General features: G+C 41.3%; 2 long non-coding RNA genes across 2 annotated transcripts; both read right to left on the reverse strand.

Annotated features, from left to right (window-relative positions):
• Nucleotides 1-677: 677 nt before the first annotated feature.
• LOC115900032 lies at nucleotides 678-9,039 on the reverse strand. Its single transcript, XR_004059717.1, has 3 exons — nucleotides 7,424-9,039; nucleotides 6,911-7,110; nucleotides 678-1,424 (listed from the first exon to the last, which is right to left on the reverse strand). It is a non-coding gene; the product is annotated as an uncharacterized LOC115900032 (long non-coding RNA).
• Nucleotides 9,040-10,284: 1,245 nt separating this feature from the next.
• On the reverse strand, nucleotides 10,285-17,689 carry LOC115900078. Its single transcript, XR_004059757.1, has 3 exons — nucleotides 17,577-17,689; nucleotides 16,094-16,284; nucleotides 10,285-13,002 (listed from the first exon to the last, which is right to left on the reverse strand). It is a non-coding gene; the product is annotated as an uncharacterized LOC115900078 (long non-coding RNA).
• Between the last annotated feature and the right edge of the window lie 683 nt (nucleotides 17,690-18,372).

The following is an 18,372-nucleotide window of genomic DNA, read 5'->3' on the forward strand; positions in this document are numbered from 1 at the left end:
TCCCTTCCTCTAATCGTGGTCAGCCTCCAGACCCCTGAGAACACTGTCCCCTCCCCAGTCCAGTCAAGACTAGCTCCTTTGGCTCTATCCCAGAGTATATGCACATGACCAGTATTCCTGCTGGATTTCCCCAGTACAGGGAATCAGACATTAATTCAGCTACATGTTCCATAAGACTTATTAAAAGTTAGGCACAAGTGCATTTTTGCCTTTAAGTTGAATCACAGTGTGATTGAAGAGAATTTCTAAATATAGGAGAATAATACATTCAAATCAGTTATTAAAGGAAGCTAGAGGTGTTTAGGGTATGTCCTTCAACCTCCTGAGATTGATATCAGGGGAAAACATGCCCTTTCAAAAAAAATTCTAGAATGCCACTGTGAGAGAGAAAATGCCAAGTGGCTTGACCCTTTTGGCATTTCTTTGGTTCAAGTTTAATAAATTCCTTCTTAAAATAATTTTTTCCTATTATAAAAGTAGTTCATGTTCATTTAGGATAATTATAAAATAAAGAATAATTCTAACTCAGTAGGAATCACTGTTAATATTTTGGTATTTTCTACTTGCAGTCACTTTGCTTCATACATTTTTTATGTCCTTGCGATCATATGTCACATAAAATTCTTACACAGAGTGATTATTCACAGCAACTATTTTATTTTTGAAGCTATGAATACAGATTGTAAAATATATGGAAAATAGAAAGAAGTATGAAAACATAAAATCATCCAGAATGTCAATGCCCAGAGAAAATTAAAAATAAACATTTCAGTGTTTGTCCCAGGAGCCTTCTTGCTATATATTTTTACATGATAGAGATCAAACTGTAGAGCCTAAATCTTAAGTAAATTCAATACAGAAACACCCAGGGTATATATAGAAGATGTTGCAAAGAGTCTTTCCCTTAGAAACCTGGTATCTACGATCATTAATATGAATTTTAAAGAAGGAGAAAATCGTAGCTAAAGTTCTTTGGCAAAGAAAATGCCTAATATATTGCTCTTTGCAACTCTGATTTTATAGAAGGAAAAAAATACGATTTGTTTAGCAATTTTTCTAGCATGCTATCCCCAGCATGTAAATAGTTTTGTCATTCTTGGTAAGTATAGCAGAATAACAACAATGATTGTTTCAAGTGGTCTTCAAACCTGGCAACAGCGTCCTTCTAAATTATGGTGGGAAGAATGCAGCCCCCAAAAATACATTTCTTGGCACTGGGAAAAGAGGAAAAACAAGAAGGGAAGAGCTGAGAGACCCACTTTCTTCCTTGTTACATCAGCCATGTGGCTTTTCTTGCCACCTTTTCTCTTCATCCTGTCTACTAATAGATCTGCTGTCTCCATGCACAGAGGACATAGCTTCTTACTTCATGTGTTTCTGCCTTCCTCTTTTCTGCTTCCATGGTTTTCTTGGAATGGCATCTCCTGAAGAAAGGAAGACAGAAGTAGGAGGCAGTGGCTCCCATGGTGGACCTACACAGAGGTACAGCTGAAACCCTGACACAAGGGTCCTCCAAGTTCCAGAGCTCTGGAATTACATTTGTGATTAAATGAATCCCACAGAAAGCCCCAGGACCACTGCATGCCCTGTAGAGTCAGCCCATTATAATCATAATGCATATAAAGTCCCTATACTACAGCTTCAGAGCAGTCTCGTGTGTGAAGAAGCAGAGCCCAGGAGTTTTTCATCTTCTTTCTTGTCTCTTTCAAATACTAAAGAGTATCCACAGCAGCTCATTAAAACTCCCAGGACTGCCTCTTTCTACTTCCCCATAAGATCCCTTTGTCTCTCTTTCATTTATACCTCCCATCCCTACCAGGCTGGTGCCTCAATGGCCTCTTTCTTTCTAGGTCTCTAGGAACAAGCTGTTGACACTCTTGTCTGCCACTTGACCTCAGGGAAATTGATGTTCTTCTAGGCTTCTGGCTTGTTTTCTCCTGAGAAGCCCCCTGGTGTGTCTGGTCCTCTCTTGGAAGAGGAAGGGGTGGGAAGCTAAGAGAACAAAGGGCAGGTGAAAGAAAAATGTGGTTTCCATCCCATCATACAGTATGAAAGTGGTCTTAGAAAAATGAGATGTTGATGGTGTAAGGGAGGAAACTCATGAGATCAGAGCACAAAGCATCACTACTCAAGGAACACTGTGGAGTACAAAGCATTCTTGTGAGGCTTGTCCGTCCTTCTCAAGTTCCAAAACTCTTGCACAAAAGTCTGGATTGGGGACACTGGGAAACAAGTCTAGACTGGGGGACATTAGTAGACAAGCCTGTGGAGGAGCTGGCATGAAGAAAAAAGGTAAGAGCAACTCATTCCATTCCTCTCCACCAGTATTTGACTTATGTGTTTATCTTTAATTATATTTGTTTGATTTCTCTTATCAGAATCTGACATTGGGGGACATTCATGTGCAAAGTTCACACAGAGAGTAATAAAAGCATATATTACACTGGAGATGTAGCACTAACAACCTCCACCAACCCTGCACACCTCCACCTCTTCTTCAGCTACCTCCAGCTGCCACCAATGACACCACCTGCATCACTAACAGTGTGCACATTACTAGTTTGTTGTTGTTGTTGTTGTTGTTGTTGTTTGTGTTTTGTTTTGTTTTGTTTTGAGATGGAGTCTCGTTCTGTCACCCAGGCTGGAATGCAATGGCAACATCTCGGCTCACTGCAACCTCCACCTCACTGGTTCAAGCCATTCTCCTGCCTCAGGCTCCCAAGTAGCTGGGACTACAGTCATGCACCACCACACCCAGTTAATTTTTTTATTTTTAATAGAGATGGGGTTTCCCCATGTTGGCCAAACTGGTCTCAAACTCCTGACCTCAAGTGATCCACCTGCCTCAGCCTCCCAAAGTGCTGGGATTACAGGTGTAAGCCACTGCACCAAACCTAGTTTTTTTCTTTTTTTAAAGATAATTTTTTTTTAACGAATTCTCACTCTGTCACCAGGCAGGAGTGCACTGGCGCAATCTCAGCTCACTGCAGCCTCCGCCTCCCAGGTTCAAGCGGTTCTCCTGCCTCAGCCTCTTGAGTAGCTGGGACTACAGGCTCGTACCACGCCCAGCTAATTTTTGTATTTTTAGTAAAGAAGGGGTTTCACCATGTTGGCCAGAATGATCTTGATCTCTTGACCTTGTGATCCACCTGCCTGGGCCTCCCAAAGTGCTGGGATTACAGGCATGAGCCACTGCACCCGGCCTAAAGATAATTTTTTAATATGAAATATATAGAGAATAAAAGTACCAGTGAAAATAGATTATTGCTAACATACTGTTATGCATTTTAGAGTCTTTTTATGGTTTTATTTATGTTGAGTCAGTGAGATAATTTGCATGATTCGGATTATAAAAAGTATGAAAGGATTTAGAGTGAAACTCTCCCCCTTCACTGCTGTTGCCCCAATATCCAGTTCTCTGCCCCCAGAGCCTACCATGTTTCAAATATTTTTAAAATGAAAGAAATTAAACACTGTAGATACAGTTAATGCCTCCTTTTCCTCATTCTTCTTCCATGCTCCCTAGAGGCAGCCATTATCATAAATCTGATGAATCTTTTCAATGCCTTTTTATAGTTTTTGCATACATATGCATGTACTTATGAACAGTAGAGAGTATTGTACTGTGTGCTCTTTTTTGTGTGTAATTTACATCAACGGTATCATACCTTTTAGCAGTAGCCTATGCTGCCAGCTCATTCTTTTTAACTGCTGTATGATATTCTGTTGTATGACTATATTATATTTTATTCATCTATTTTCCTATTGCTGGGAAGTTCTTTCCTATTTTCCAATGGTATAAACCATGCTACCACTTTGCTGTTTTCTAAATTAGAAGAATTGTTAGGTCCATTTCTCCCCAGATGAACTGATAAATCCCAAATAACCCAATCAACGCTTAATAAGATATTTTATAAAAATTGATAAGCTAATTCTGAAGTTCATCTGGAGGCAAAAGCAAACAAAATTGGCAAATATTTCTTGGAAAAAAAAAGTGGGGAAATTTGCCCTGTGGTTTCATAATCTGCTTTTTTTTCACTTCGTGTATTATTCACAGGAGAGGAAGGAGCAGCTGGAGTTTCTAGGGAGGAGGCGTGGCTCTTTCTCCCTGGAGGTTGTTTTGTCTAGACAGGATGCTAGAAATGCAGCAGCCATCTTGCTACCAGACTGAGGATAATGCCAACACATCAAGGTCCAAGCAAGAAGCATCAAGAAACTGAGATATACTTTGAAATTCCATATCCAGAGCCAGTTTTACCTCTGTATTTGTTTTTTAGGTAATAAATGTTGTATCACCTAATAACCTAATTTAAAGAGATAAGGAGGAAGGAAGGATTGTCTTAGTTGCAGCAAAAAGCATGCTGACTGATATGTTTTATAATAAGGTTTGATTTCATCAATCCTGGACTGTTGGATTTTTAAGCAATTTCCAATTTTCTTTTATTCCCTTCTAACAAAATGCTCCATGGAATAGTCTTGTTACTCAGTCTCTGTGCAAATCTATGATTTTTTTCATAGTATAGATTCCTAAATAATTCCTACTTAAGTGGAATTACTCAACCCAGAATATGGGGAAGAAAGAGATTTGTCTCATAAAATACAATGTAACAAATTCTAATTCAGTAGAGGAAAATATGGAAATTCTAAATAATCTCTGAGTCCTAACCCCAGGCTCACTGTATCCTGTTTTACCATCTTGGGAAGATTAGAATGTCTTCTTCCTCTTTCAGATCTCAAGGCCTCTATTATATTTGCTGCCTGTAGACTAACAGTAACAACAATAGTAATAACAATAGTTAAGATATTTAAGCATCTTTTCTGTGCAACCAAGTATTCATACATCATCTCATTTAATGTTTATAACAATCCTTTTGAGGAGATACAGTTACTAGTCCCACTTTACAAATGAGGCAATGAGGCTCAGAGTGAGTCAGTGACTCATCCAGAATCCTGCTGCTACATGAAAAGGCTGAGATTCCAACCTGGGTCTCTTACTGTTCATGATCCTGAGGTCTTTGCTGAGAGCCTCTCTTCCAGATCTTTCCATCCAGTTTCCTTCCTCTGTTATGTGGTCTTTTAATCGATATTAAAAGAACATTCCAAGAAGAAAGGAGGCAAGTCAACAGACATTTTCCCAGCAGGGTAGCCTGCTCCGTAAGTTACTCTGCAGGTTGAGCCAGGATTTAAACCCAGTCAGATCCTTTTGATCCAGAATTCTTGCTCTTAACCAGTTGGCTAGCAGCTCTCAAGTCCTGTCCTGGGCTCCCTTGCTGTGGGAGTCTAAGAGCATGCATATTGGTCTGGAGGAGTTGGGAGTGGGGTGTGGGTGGGGAAGATGCAAATGTTCATTTTCCACTTATATTTTAGAGAACCCGAAGGTACACGTGTCAGTTTTCATTATCCCAAAATCAGGACTGAGAATTTGACTGTGTCACTCCCCCCAGTCACTGATGAAACTTCTTCTGCCAGGTTATTTCTCAGCTGCTGACAGTTGCTGTCTACAGCTGGGTCGATATTTTCATGTCTACTCATAATCCTGTGTGTCAAGATCCCTGAAAAATAAATGCCAGGGTTTTTTCTTCATGTTCTAGCCTCTGTTTTGATTTTAGACACCAAATCTAAAGTCTACCTCTCAGGTATTATATGTGCAGAATTCAAGAGGTATAAATTCATGTAGGATTTATTCACATAAACGTGAGTGAGGTCTAAACCATGATGCCTTTTTTTGTCTTTGTTTTTTAATTTTTTTGAAGCAATGGGCTCTTGCTATATTGTCTGGGGTGGTCTCAAATTCCTGGGCTCAAGAGATCCCTCCACCTTGGCCTCCCAAAGTGCTGGAATTATAGGCATGAGCCACCACACTCAGACCTATTGTGCTTTTGAAGCAAAACTGTCTGTGCAGCATCTTCATTTTTGCTAAGGTGGCTGCAGAAGCTTCAATCAATGATAGTTGGACTTCAAACTCTGCCTTTGTCTTCATGCCAAATTCTCTTAAAATTGCCATTAAATAAGAATTAAACACATAGTGCCACAAAAATTTTCCTTGCCATCAGGAGCTTGTGATGTTTTAGATTAACAATAATCCGCTTACCATAACTGAACAGGTACCATTTTCTTTATTACTTCATCTCCCCCCTCTTTGGTTGTTTGTTTGCTTGCTATTTAATTTCTATTTATTAGTTCAACCATGAAAAGGGCCTAATAAGCAAAAGAAGAAAAAAAAGCAGGCAATACTTTCAAGTTCAAAAGACTAGGTGATGGGAGGTCACAGTTCATCACAACTGTAAGTCTGAGATGGAATGTTTAAATATGTACATTTCAAAGTGAACCAGAAACCTTTCCCTGAGAGCCAGTAGAGGTGGAAGGAGGTTTTCAATATTCTTGCCCTACACAAATGATTCTCAGAGTGGTCTGTGGGATTAATCTAAGTCCTTCCTTGCAACCAGATCTTTGATGGAGACACTTGAGTAGCCCTTCTAACAATTTAGGATTAACCTTGTTGGTCTGAACAACACAGTTGGGTTCAGACATTATCCTATCTTGTTTCCAAGGCCGCTAGCCAAAAGCAGAACCAAACATGTCATTTCTGGAAGCCAGAAGAAAAGCACTGACCTCCAAAAACTTATAATTTGGCCACAAGTACATAGTGTAATCCTTTTTTTGTTTGTTTGTTTGTTTAATAATAGATGGCTGTGATGGCTAATTTTATGCATCAACTTAATTGAGCTAAGAAATGCCCAGACAGCTGGTAAAACATTATTTCTGGGTGTGTCTGTGAGTGTTCCCAGCAGAGATTAACATTTGAATCAGTAACTGAGTGAAGAAAGCCTCCCTCACTAATTCAGGTGGGCATTATTCAATCCACTCAGAGCCTGGATAGAACAAAAAAGCAGAGGAAAGGCGAACTTACTCTCCGCTTGAGCTGGGACATCCATCTCCTCCTGTCCTCAGACACTGCTACTCCCCATTGTTAGGCCTTCTAGCTCAGATGGAGATTGTCGCCATTGGCTCCCCTGGCTCTCTGGCCTTCAGGTTTGGGCTGGATCTCCATCACTGACTTTACTGTTGTATTAGTCCATTTTCACGCTGCTGATAAAGACATACCCGAGACTGGGAAGAAACAGAAGTTTAATTGGACTTACAGTTCCACATGGGTGGGGAGGCCTCAGAAACATGGCAGGAGCTGAAAGGCACTTCTAACATGGCAGTGGCAAGAGAAAAATGAGGAAGAAGCAAAAAACGGAAACCACTGATAAACCCATCAGATCTCGTTAGACTTACTCATGATCAAGAGAATAGCCTGGGAAAGACTGGCCCCCATGATTCAATTACCTCCCCCTGGGTCCCTCCCACAGCTTGTGGGAATTCTGGGAGATACAATTCAAGTTAAGATTTGGGTGGGGACACAGCCAAACCATATCACCTGCTGTTGCAGACAATTGATTGTGGAACTTCTCAGCCTCCATATCTTCATGTGCCAATCCCTCAGAATGAGAGAGGAGAAAGGAAAAAAACCCATCAGGCAGGCAGTTAGGGTGGGTCCTCGGTTGAATCCTTTCAAACCAAAGAACAGCCTGCAGGCACAGATAAGGGACCTTGCACAGAGGGGCTTGCCAAAGACATGCCCACAGCTGCACAGATAAGAAAGGCTACACAGGTGACTTGCCCAGACATGCTCACAATGGAAAATGTCATCCCCTGACACATATGCAACAAAGCAATAGGGAGGAACTCAAGCTAAGGGCCCGCATGTACATTAGGAGGACAGGGTGGAGCTACCAGAAAGATGCACCTTATGCAAATGAGATGCCCAGCCCTCACAGGTTTCTTATAGAAGCTTTGCATTCAACTGTAAAAACGGCGGCTCTCTTCTGGGTCCCCTCTCTGCAGCAAAGAGCCTTCTTCATTCAATTATTAAACTTTCGCTACAACCTCACTCTTGGTGTCTGTGCTCCTTAACTTCCTTGGTCGTGAGAAAAAGGACCGAGGTACTATTTCAGGCAATGAGACTACTACATATGGTGTATTAGTGAGGCTGTAACGATAGTAAATCTCTTTCTATATATCTATGTATAGCCTATTGGTTCCTCTGCAAACTGTTTTATCAGCAAGGTCTTTAGGTCTTGTGCCGACCTTCTATCTCATCCTGTGACTAAGAATGCTTTAACTTGCTGAGAATTCAGCTGAGCAGGTCTTAGCCTTATTTTACCCAGCCCCTATTCAAGATAGAGTTGCTCTTGTTTAAACACCTCTGACATTTCACCCCTCCCTTTCATAAGAGAATCCTTAATCCTAACACTTCTAGAGGGATAAAGACCCATCTTCTGCAACTTCTTCAGGCTGAATACGGGGAGACGACATGCCTGCCTAACTATTAGGTCTCTTGCATTCAGGGTAGAGCAGAGCTCAGTCAGAAAGTGTTGGTATGGCAAGGGCCATTAATAACTCTGAGTTCCAACGAAAGATGATATCAAAAGTCAGCCAATCAGTGCTGCAGTCTATTTCCTTTGGGTCAGGGGTCTCCTCGGTGTCCTCCTTTCCATGGTTTGGCAGAAAGATGTTACTGGAAAGGGGTCCTGATCCAGACCCCAAGAGAGGGTTTTTAGATCTTGGACAAGCAATAATTCGAGGCAAGTCCATAGAGTAAAGTGAAAGCAAGTTTATTAAGTAAAGGAATAAAAGAACAGTTACTCCATAGGCAGTGCAGCCTAAATGCTAAGTTGTAAACAAGATATTTTCACCCTTGTTATCTCATTTGAAGTAGAACTTGAAAAAATGAAAGCTTGTGAATTGGTAGTCATCTCATTGTAAAGAGGAGGGAGCTGAAGAAACAAGTTCTATTGCAGTGAGTAACATATAGGATTGATGGACTTTTTGTCACCATGCTGCTTTACTGGAACAATCCAAAAGCAAATACGTAGCCCTGGTGCAGTGGCTCATGCCTGTAATCCCAACACTTTGGGAGGCAGAGGCAGACGGATCACCTGAGGTCAGGAGTTCGAGGCCAGCCTGGCCAACATGGTGAAACCCTGTCTCTACTAAAAATACAAAAATTAGTTGGGCATGGTGGCGGATGCCTGTAATCCCAGCTACTCGGGAGGCTGAGGCAGGAGAATCATTTGAACCTGGGAGGCGGAGTTTGCAGTGAGCCAAGATCTGCCACTGCACTCCAGCCTGGGCGACAGAGTGACACCCCGTCTCAAGAAAAAAAAAAAGAAAGCAAATATGTATACTATGGATGTTTGATATCAAGACATACAAAGCCAATGACTTCAGCACAAGAGACAAGCCAGTATGAGATAGGTCTCAGCATGGAGGTTATTTTCTCCCATCCTCAGACAGCCACAGAAGGCAGACATATTTGCAGAAATTGAATTACCTGTATCTAAAGTTCCAGCACTACATAAATTAATGCAGTAACTAATAAAAATAGGACTATAATGTTACAGAAAGACAGCTGATCATGATCCCATGCTTTAAATATAATTATTAAAAATGTATAGGCTGAGGACTGACCAGTCTGCACATGGTACAGCAGCCTTGGATATGTGCAACACAGGCCAGCATGGGGCCCGAAAACTGAAAACACAGACCCAAGATGCCAACAGAAGGAAAGGATCCAAGCAGGGCCAGGATGTTTCCCTTAGGTAGATTAATTATATTACATTATATTATATTAATATATTAGTCTAGCAGATTGATAGGAAATACTAGCTTTAGTGCTACGCTTTGATCAGTATAATTTGTTTGCAGCTTAATGTTATGTAAATGATGCCATTCTTTCCTTGGTGTAGATGCAGACATTCTCAAATAAACATTGATGATCTTTTATTTCACTTTTTATAATTTCAACTTTTATTTTTGATTCGGGGGGTCCATGTGCAGGTTTGTTACATGGGTATATCTGTGACATGGAGGTCTCGTGATCTTCTAGAATTCCATGTTAAAAGAATTCAAATAAGAAGAAGATATAATAAGAAGAATTCATTGGCCGGGCGCAGTGGCTCAAGCCTGTAATCCCAGCACTTTGGGAGGCCGAGACGGGCGGATCACGAGGTCAGGAGATCGAGACCATCCTGGCTAACACGGTGAAACCCCGTCTCTACTAAAAAAAATACAAAAACTAGCCAGGCGAGGTGGCAGGTGCCTGTAGTCCCAGCTACTCGGGAGGCTGAGGCAGGAGAATGGCGTAAACCCGGGAGGCGGAGCTTGCAGTGAGCTGAGATCCGGCCACTGCACTCCAGTCCGGGGGACAGAGCGAGACTCCGCCTCAAAAAAAAAAAAAAAAAAAAAAAAAAAAGAAGAATTCAAAGAATTCGAATACTCCAAATAAGAGAGGAATTCCATAAATAAGGCTGCCATTTCTACTGCTGTTGCTAAGACTGGTCAGATCCAATTTACAAGTGCACCGAAAATTTTGGTGCCTAGAGGAGAGATCATGTAAACAGCATGAACTCTTCCTGACCAAGTTTCATTTCTGTTTGACCTTCTGAACAAGTTCTATTACGTATAAAATAAGCAGTATTTTTAAACCTACAGTGCTAAAAGTAAGATTTCAGGAAACTATCACTAACTTATGAAAAGTTATGCTTGAAAGTCTAATGCTTCCATAGATAAATCAAAGATTTAAATGTGTTCCTTCTATTATTCTTCCATCGCTTTCTAAACTCTGGAAGGAAAAATACAGGAACGTATAGATGTCGGGGACCATTTTGTACCATGAATGATTGATGGCCAAAGGAGATCCCAGATTTTTCTAAACATACTTCATCTTAGAAAAGTTTGCATAGTTTGTACATATATATTCCTGGTTTTCCTTTATAAAAAATGTGTCCTTTCCAAGGCCAACTCCAGGCATATTAGTCCCACACCTCTCATTGATTTCTTTAACACATTCTCATAAGTTCCTGGCACACTTTCAGAGTGTAAGCCTTGGAGAAAGAGGCTTTGTTTTGTTTTATGCAAAACCTTTGACTCCTGTAATGTGGAGTTTACACCTTTAGTGTCAGATAAATGACAAATAATCATTGGTAGAGGCAATAACACATTCAGATGTGAAGTTTTACAATAATCTCTGTTTTCCTTGAGCTGCTAAAATCATTAGATTTATGACATTCGTGGATTAGTGGAACTGTATGCCTCTGCTCTGTTTACTTAATTTTTGAATGGACTGGAACGTGCTTTTAATGTGGAAATCGTATTACAGTGTTCAAATAATCTTGTACTCTGAACAAGATTATTAGCTGTAGAAACCAAATGGGATTTTATCCATTGTCATCATCCTCTATTTCCTTGACATGCTCATCCCATCTATTGACAAACCAAATTTGATGTCAGAATCTGCACCAAAATCCTAACAACATGATTTGTAATTACAGAGCTAACACCTATGAATAATAAAATTGCAAACAAGCAGAGCACCATCAAAAATTCAACATGATAATTTTTTAATGATAATATTACTTCCCGTGTGTGATAGTATACAAAGCATGGAGCATTGTCTTTCTCAAGACGGAATTCTAATGAATTTCTGAGCCTGAGCACCATGAGGACAGAGGCAATACGTTTCCCATCAATCTTATGGTAACACGGGTCTTCAAAAGCAGCAAGTCAGTTAAGAAAAAAAATTCTTCCCTCATTCTTCATTTTCCCTCAAACACTAAAGTTAATTACATGAAGAATGCATGAGGAATTAAATGCCCTTACCCTCCAGCGCGATAGCACTGTTCAGAACTCCAACTCTAGTCCTGTCATTGATCTTCTGGATTATTTACATGCCCTTTAAAATCTATCTCAATTTCAGTGTGCCCTAGAACCATGAAATGTTAGAGACCACCTAATAGTCTAACACCTTCATTTTTAAGTGAAAAAACCAAGGCCTCCTTAGCTTAAAGGACCAGGCTAGAGTCATCCTCCTTGATTCTATATAGCTTATTCCAAGTTCAGACCCATCCAATGCTACATAGCAGGTCTCCAAACCCTTCTTAGACTTGTTCCCAAACTGCTCGCCTTGACCCTGTTTGAGCTCCACAGTCCAACTCTCTTTCAACCCATTGCCCTGTCCTCTTATCTCCCTAACTTCAACTCCAACAGCAGGTCTGTTTTCCTTTAAGTTACTCTGTTAAATTGCAAATACTCTGGAAGGTGAAAGTGCCTTATTATCCAACAATATCTACCATTTATTGAATACTACTTATGCCCCAGACACTATATCAGGCATACCACAAACACTCTTCCACTTAATCCTCACAACACTCTGAGATTGGTGTCATTATACAGATTGGAAAACCAAGGTCCAGGGAACATAATTAACTTGCCTAAGGTTACACAACCTTCAGCAACCAGAATCTGTAAGTGGTAACAACCAGAATTTGAACCTACCTCTGTCTGGTACTCTTAAGCACTGTGCTTACTGCCTGTTATTTCCTACCAAAGAATTTGGCCATTCATTCATTCAAAACACACATGTCAACCATCAAATATATGCCAGGTGCATTCCTGGAAGAACAGGGAGTACAGAGATTAAAGAACAAGGGGCAGCAGTAAGGGGCAGACACTTCGGACCCAAACAATTATTCCCCAGAGCAGTGATGAGGGTGGATGACCCTCATCACACCACAGGGCTTACCAAAGGCAGAGCCTAGGATTATTTCAGGCAATGCTAAATTAGGCCTGGTCCAAAGAGGACATTCTTCTAAGCCTCCGTATACTCAGGAGGCTCTACAAATTCCAAATATTTTTTACTAAATTTCCTTCAAGCCCTATTTGCCATTCCCCTGCAGGCTCGTTTTGCCTGAGTCTCTAAGTGTAAGGAAACATGTTTTTTCCCCCTGCATACCTAGACAGGATGTTGTCATTCACTCTTCTCTGTTTTTATTTGTTATGCACTCACACTCTGTGGATGTTTTATAAGTTGCTAATGTTTGCAGAATTTGGTTCTCAGGCTGCTTCTCCGCTCCTTCACTCATTCCCCAACTGCCGATGGAGTGACGGTTCTTCCTCCTGTATTTGAACACTGGATTCAGGCTTTCCTTTTTAAAAGTACTTCTCCTGGGCCGGGCGCGGTGGCTCACGCCTGTAATCCCAGCACTTTGGGAGGCCGAGGCAGGCGGATCACACGGTCAGGAGATCGAGACCATCCTGGCTAATATGGTGAAACCCCATCTCCACTAAAAATACAAAAAAAAAAAATTAGCCGGGCGCGGTGGCGGGCGCCTGTAGTCTCAGCTACTCGAGAGGCTGAGGCAGGAGAATGGCGTGAACCCGGGAGCCGGAGCTTGCAGTGAGCCGCGATCGCGCCACTGCACTCCATGCACTCCAGCCTGGGTGACAGAGCGAGACTCCGTCTCAAAAAAAAAAAAAAAAAAAAAAAGTACTTCTGCTGTCAGTTCATTTAGCAGCATCATTTATCTATAGGTTTGGGCTCTGCTTTTTTTGTTTGTTTGTTTGTTTTTTGAGACGGAGTCTTGCTCTGTCGCCCAGGCTGGAGAGCAGTGGCCGGATCTCGGCTCACTGCAAGCTCCGCCTCCCAGGTTCATGCCATTCTCCTGCCTCAGCCTCCCGAGCAGCTGGGACTACAGGCGCCCGCCACCATGCCCGGCTAATTTCTTTTTTTTTTTTTTTTTTTTTTTTTGTATTTTTTAGTAGAGACGGGGTTTCACCGTGTTAGCCAGGATGGTCTCGATCTCCTGACCTCGTGATCCGCCCGCCTCGGCCTCCCAAAGTGCTGGGATTACAGGCTTGAGCCACCGCGCCCGGCCTGGGCTCTGCTTTTTTTAAAAAAAAAAAACAAGTTTCTTGCTTCCACAAAGCTTTCGAAGATAGGGTTCAGGGCTTATCACACTGTGCTCTAGTCATTCAGAACTTGCATCTCAAATGTATTTCCCTTACTGCATGTTTTTTTCTGCTGCCTCTTCCACGACTCAGATTTGTGAAGTGTTTTGTAACTATCTATGCAAGACAGGGTTGGGGAAGGTAAATTGCCTGTGTTTCTGATTTCTCATTTGAGTCTCCATGTTTGTCTTAAATGGTTTCCTTGAGCTTGGGAAAAACAGCAATCAAAGCCACAAAGTGTCCATGAGACATAAGCAAAGCTAAACAGTTAAACCCTACAAAGATGAACTATGAAAAAGGAACTATGATTTACTGATAGCAAGAAATTAAAAAGTCAAACAGAAAAGGGACAGTGAAGTGTGAGAAGGAAATGCTGACGGCTAAATTGCCCTTCAAGTAAACGAAGATAATTCTCCTGCCTAGATGAGGGGGCATTCATGCCAGAGCTCAAATGTAAATTCTAACAGCCTATATGGGCCTTCAGACCAGTATTTGCTTTCTTGTATTCAGTTATCAGCTCTTTCTTCATTGCTTAAATGTTTGGATACATTCAGCCAGAGGATTTTTGGATGATGAGCACATTTCCACAAAGCAGAAAAAATAAACATGATATGGTTGCTGCCTACTTCAAGAACCCCATATGGCCACTTTTAGACAGGGGTGTCCACCTCTGGAGACCAGCTTCCCATATGAAAGGGTGTTTATCTCATTCTGAGACCAGCTTTATAAATCAATTACAAAATTCAAATCTCATTCTGTCACTCACCTCAGCCAAGTAAGAAAGGAAGGGGAGACAATTTTAATGACTCTGGAAATTTCCATATGCGTAAAAGCTGTAACTAGCAAATATTCATTTTCTTTCTTGGCAGATGACTCTGGTAATTAAGGTAAACTACTAATAACCCTTTCCAGAGTGTAGGATAGATTGTTCCCAAACATATTGAAAGGAATCATATTGAGCAGCTTGAAGCCCAGACAGATCCTTAGAGAGAGCCCTGCCAAGAACAGAATCTCCCACAAGGAAAAAAAAAAAACCTGGAGAAATCAAAACCCGAGTCTGTACCAAGGTTTTAATCTGCCTAATTTCTTCTATGCTGCACCCTTTTATGATCATTTGCTGCAAGTCAATTTTTCTCAAAAGTTGATGTACATATTATCCTTTCTTAAAGCAGGCATTTTAGTGGCTGTGTTTGCCAGTCTTGAGCTGTGGTTGGCAATTTTGGGCTGTAAAGGGTCAGATAATCAATATTTTCAGCTTTACCGGCCATACAGTCTTTGCAGCAACTGTCAACTTGGCCATTGTGGGGAGAAGCAGCCATAGACAACAGCAAATAAATGAGCGTGGCTGTGTTCTAATAAAACTTTATAAACATAAATGGTGGGCCATATTTGGCACGGGGGCTGTAGCTTCCTGATCCCTGCTCTTGAGGATAAGGTTACAGAGAGTGTGACACAGCGTAAGCCAGTGGCTTTCCCTCCCCAGGGCCCAAACTTCCTGGCACCTGACACAAGCTATATCACCCAGAGAAGATGAGCTCAGCCTATGGGGAAAACAACCCATTTTGAAAGTCTAGACTTCCTGAGCCCTCTGACAACTATGACACATCACAGCATTATTTAGTCTCTCATGCATTTACAATGAGTCACTACTTGATTTGCAAGACTCCCCACTTCAGTGATAATATTGAAAGCCCACTCATATTAGTCACAGCAAGAAGCTGCCCCTAAAACTGGGAGAGGAAATTACAGTTTTAATTTCAGACTTTGAACTAAAATGACTATACATCAAATGGTTTTTGATGCTGCCTTTGGTACTAACACAAACAAGAATGATCACTTTCAAGTCATGTTGTTCTCCACAGCAGAACACTGTCTGAAGTCTTGAATTAAGAGATTTGCCCAGATATGCCATGCAATGTAGAAACATGGCAGGGACTTTTGACTCAGACACACCTGGATTCTGATGCCTGCTGGGCCGTTTACTACCCATGGAACCTGGATGAGTTGTTCAACCTCTCTGAGTTTGTTTCCCTGTCGGCAGAATAATGCAATAAGCCCTGCCCTGACTGTCTCTCTGCTTCACAGGGTTGTTGGCCATGAATTAGGGGGTTGAGAGCAGAGGGCTATGAAATGAGATCACAGTTAAGGAATCACTTTGTCCAGTGTGCAGTGTTCCTCACATAGGAAAGAATTATAATTTTTAAGACTGGAACTGGCCACTAGACACAAGAGCACTGATTAATCACTGCCCCGTACTTACACTGCATCCATTTGTGCCTCTGATGTGATCCTCAAAGTAGATTTACCTGTTGAAAATCTGTCTGATCTCACGGATTAAGTTCCTTGAGGAGCATCCTGATGACCACATATTGAGACTGAGATATATTGGAGCTCAGTCCTCCTGCACCATTTCCCATCTTCAGAACTTGGAGCAAAAATGACTGAATAAATCTAGAGATAGAAAGACAGGCAGGCAGATAATACAGGCTCAAGAAGGAAGTCACTTTCCCCCCAGTGTGAACTCCCTCCTGTCTATTTCCCCTGGAAATATGCAGAAAGATGGTGAACCCTATCGTTCTCTTAGGGACTGACTTTTCCTTAGACCAACCATTTTTCCCCTAGGAAAATTTTTCTCCTCGACTTCAGATGTCTCATGTCTTGATTTTTTCCATTTCTCCTGAATATATCAGTGCTCAAAAAAACTTTTAATTTATTTTCTGCCATGGTATTGTGCCTTCACAGTGGTGAGAGGCAATGGGTCAGTCTGAGATAGGCCCAGGGATAAAATAGCATTTATCAAGAACTTGCTTTAGAAGAGAGAATGCAATTTAAATGGGATGAGAAGCAAGGATGCCTATTTTGTTTCTGGTTGATAAAACTAAATATTGTCAAAGTATCCATTTCCTACCTAGTTTCATTTCTACTTTTTACATAATTCTCAATCAAAATTCCAATTTGAGGCGGGGCGCGGTGGCTCATGCCTGTAATCCCAGCACTTTGGGAGGCTGAGGTGAGTGGATCATCTGAGGTCAGGAGTTTGAGACCAGCCTGGCCAATGTGATGAAACCATGACTCTACTAAAAATACAAAAAATTATCCAGGCGTGATAGCGGGCAACTGTAATCGCAGCTACTCGTAGGCTGAGGCAGGAGAATCGCTTGAACCCAGGAGGCTGAGGTTGCAGTGAGCTGAAATTGCACCACTGCACTCCAGCCTGGGCAACAAGAGTGAAATTCAGTCTCAAAAAAACAAAAAACAAACAAAAAAAACCCAATTTGAGGAATTCTAAAGTTCATATGATGAATAAACAGATGAAACTAGCTAAGGAAGGTACAGGCATTACCCAACATCTTTGGTTTTAAAACTGTGATACTCACATACAAAATAAAAATTGAAAGCCAGCTCAGTGGAAATAATTTCACACTGAAACAGATTCCAGTGTAGTTGTGGTAAAGGACAAAGGATGTATGGTAAAGGTAACAGGATAAAAGTGAGGGATAGAGAGGGTAAAGGATAAAGATGAAGAGCTACCTCCTACAGGAAGCCCTCCTCAGTTTCTCAGTTCTGAATTAAAAGTTTCTCTTCGGTAATCATATATTATTTTGTGAATGCTTATTTTTCTTTCTATATTAAAGCATGCCATACATACAACTGGGTGCAAAGCATAAGGGTATATCTCAGTGATTCTCACACAATAAACACATCTATGTAGCCAGCACCTAGGTCAAGAAACAAAACATTACCCAGAATCCCAGAGGCCTCCTCATTCCACTCTGAGGGAAAAATCCCCACCCCTAGTATCAAGGTTTTTTGGGGTTTTTTTGTTTTTTGTTTTTGAGACGGAGTTTCACTCTTGTTGCCCAGGCTGGAGTGCAGTGGTGTAATCTCAGCTCACTGTAACCTTCGCCCCCCGGGCTCAAACAATTCTCCTGCCTCAGTCTCCTGAGTAGCTGGGATTACAGGGGCCCGCCACCACACAGGGCTAATTTTTTGGATTTTTAGTAGAGATGGGGTTTCACCATGTTGACCAGGCTGGTCTCAAACTCCTGACCTCAGGTGATCTGCTCTCCTTGGCCTTGGTCACAATTATCTTGACTGCTAACACAGAGCTTAGTTTTACATATTCTTGAGCCTTCTACGAATGCACTCAAATAGTTCATATTCTTTCATGCCTAGCTTCTTCAGCTCAATATTATTTTTCTACGATCCATCTGTGATGTCGGAGCTCATTTTTCCTCATTGTTGTATAGTATTTCATTATGTGAATATACTATGCTATATTTTTCAATCTGTAGTAGATGGATATTAGTCTTATTTCCCTTTGGCTACGTGCTACTATGACTGTTTTTGTGCATATCTTTTGGATGATACAAATGCACATTTCTTTTGGTATGAGCCAGGTAGTGGAAGTCATAAGGTCATTAGGTATGTGTTCATTTGGCTTTAGTAGGCAATGCCAAACAGCTTCTCAAAATGTCTGTACCAAAAGGAAACCCAGCTAACATCTTTGTTTTTAAAAACACCAGAGTTTCCTTTTGC

This window comes from Rhinopithecus roxellana, chromosome 10 (assembly GCF_007565055.1).
Source record: "Rhinopithecus roxellana isolate Shanxi Qingling chromosome 10, ASM756505v1, whole genome shotgun sequence".
Lineage (NCBI taxonomy): Eukaryota > Metazoa > Chordata > Mammalia > Primates > Cercopithecidae > Rhinopithecus > Rhinopithecus roxellana.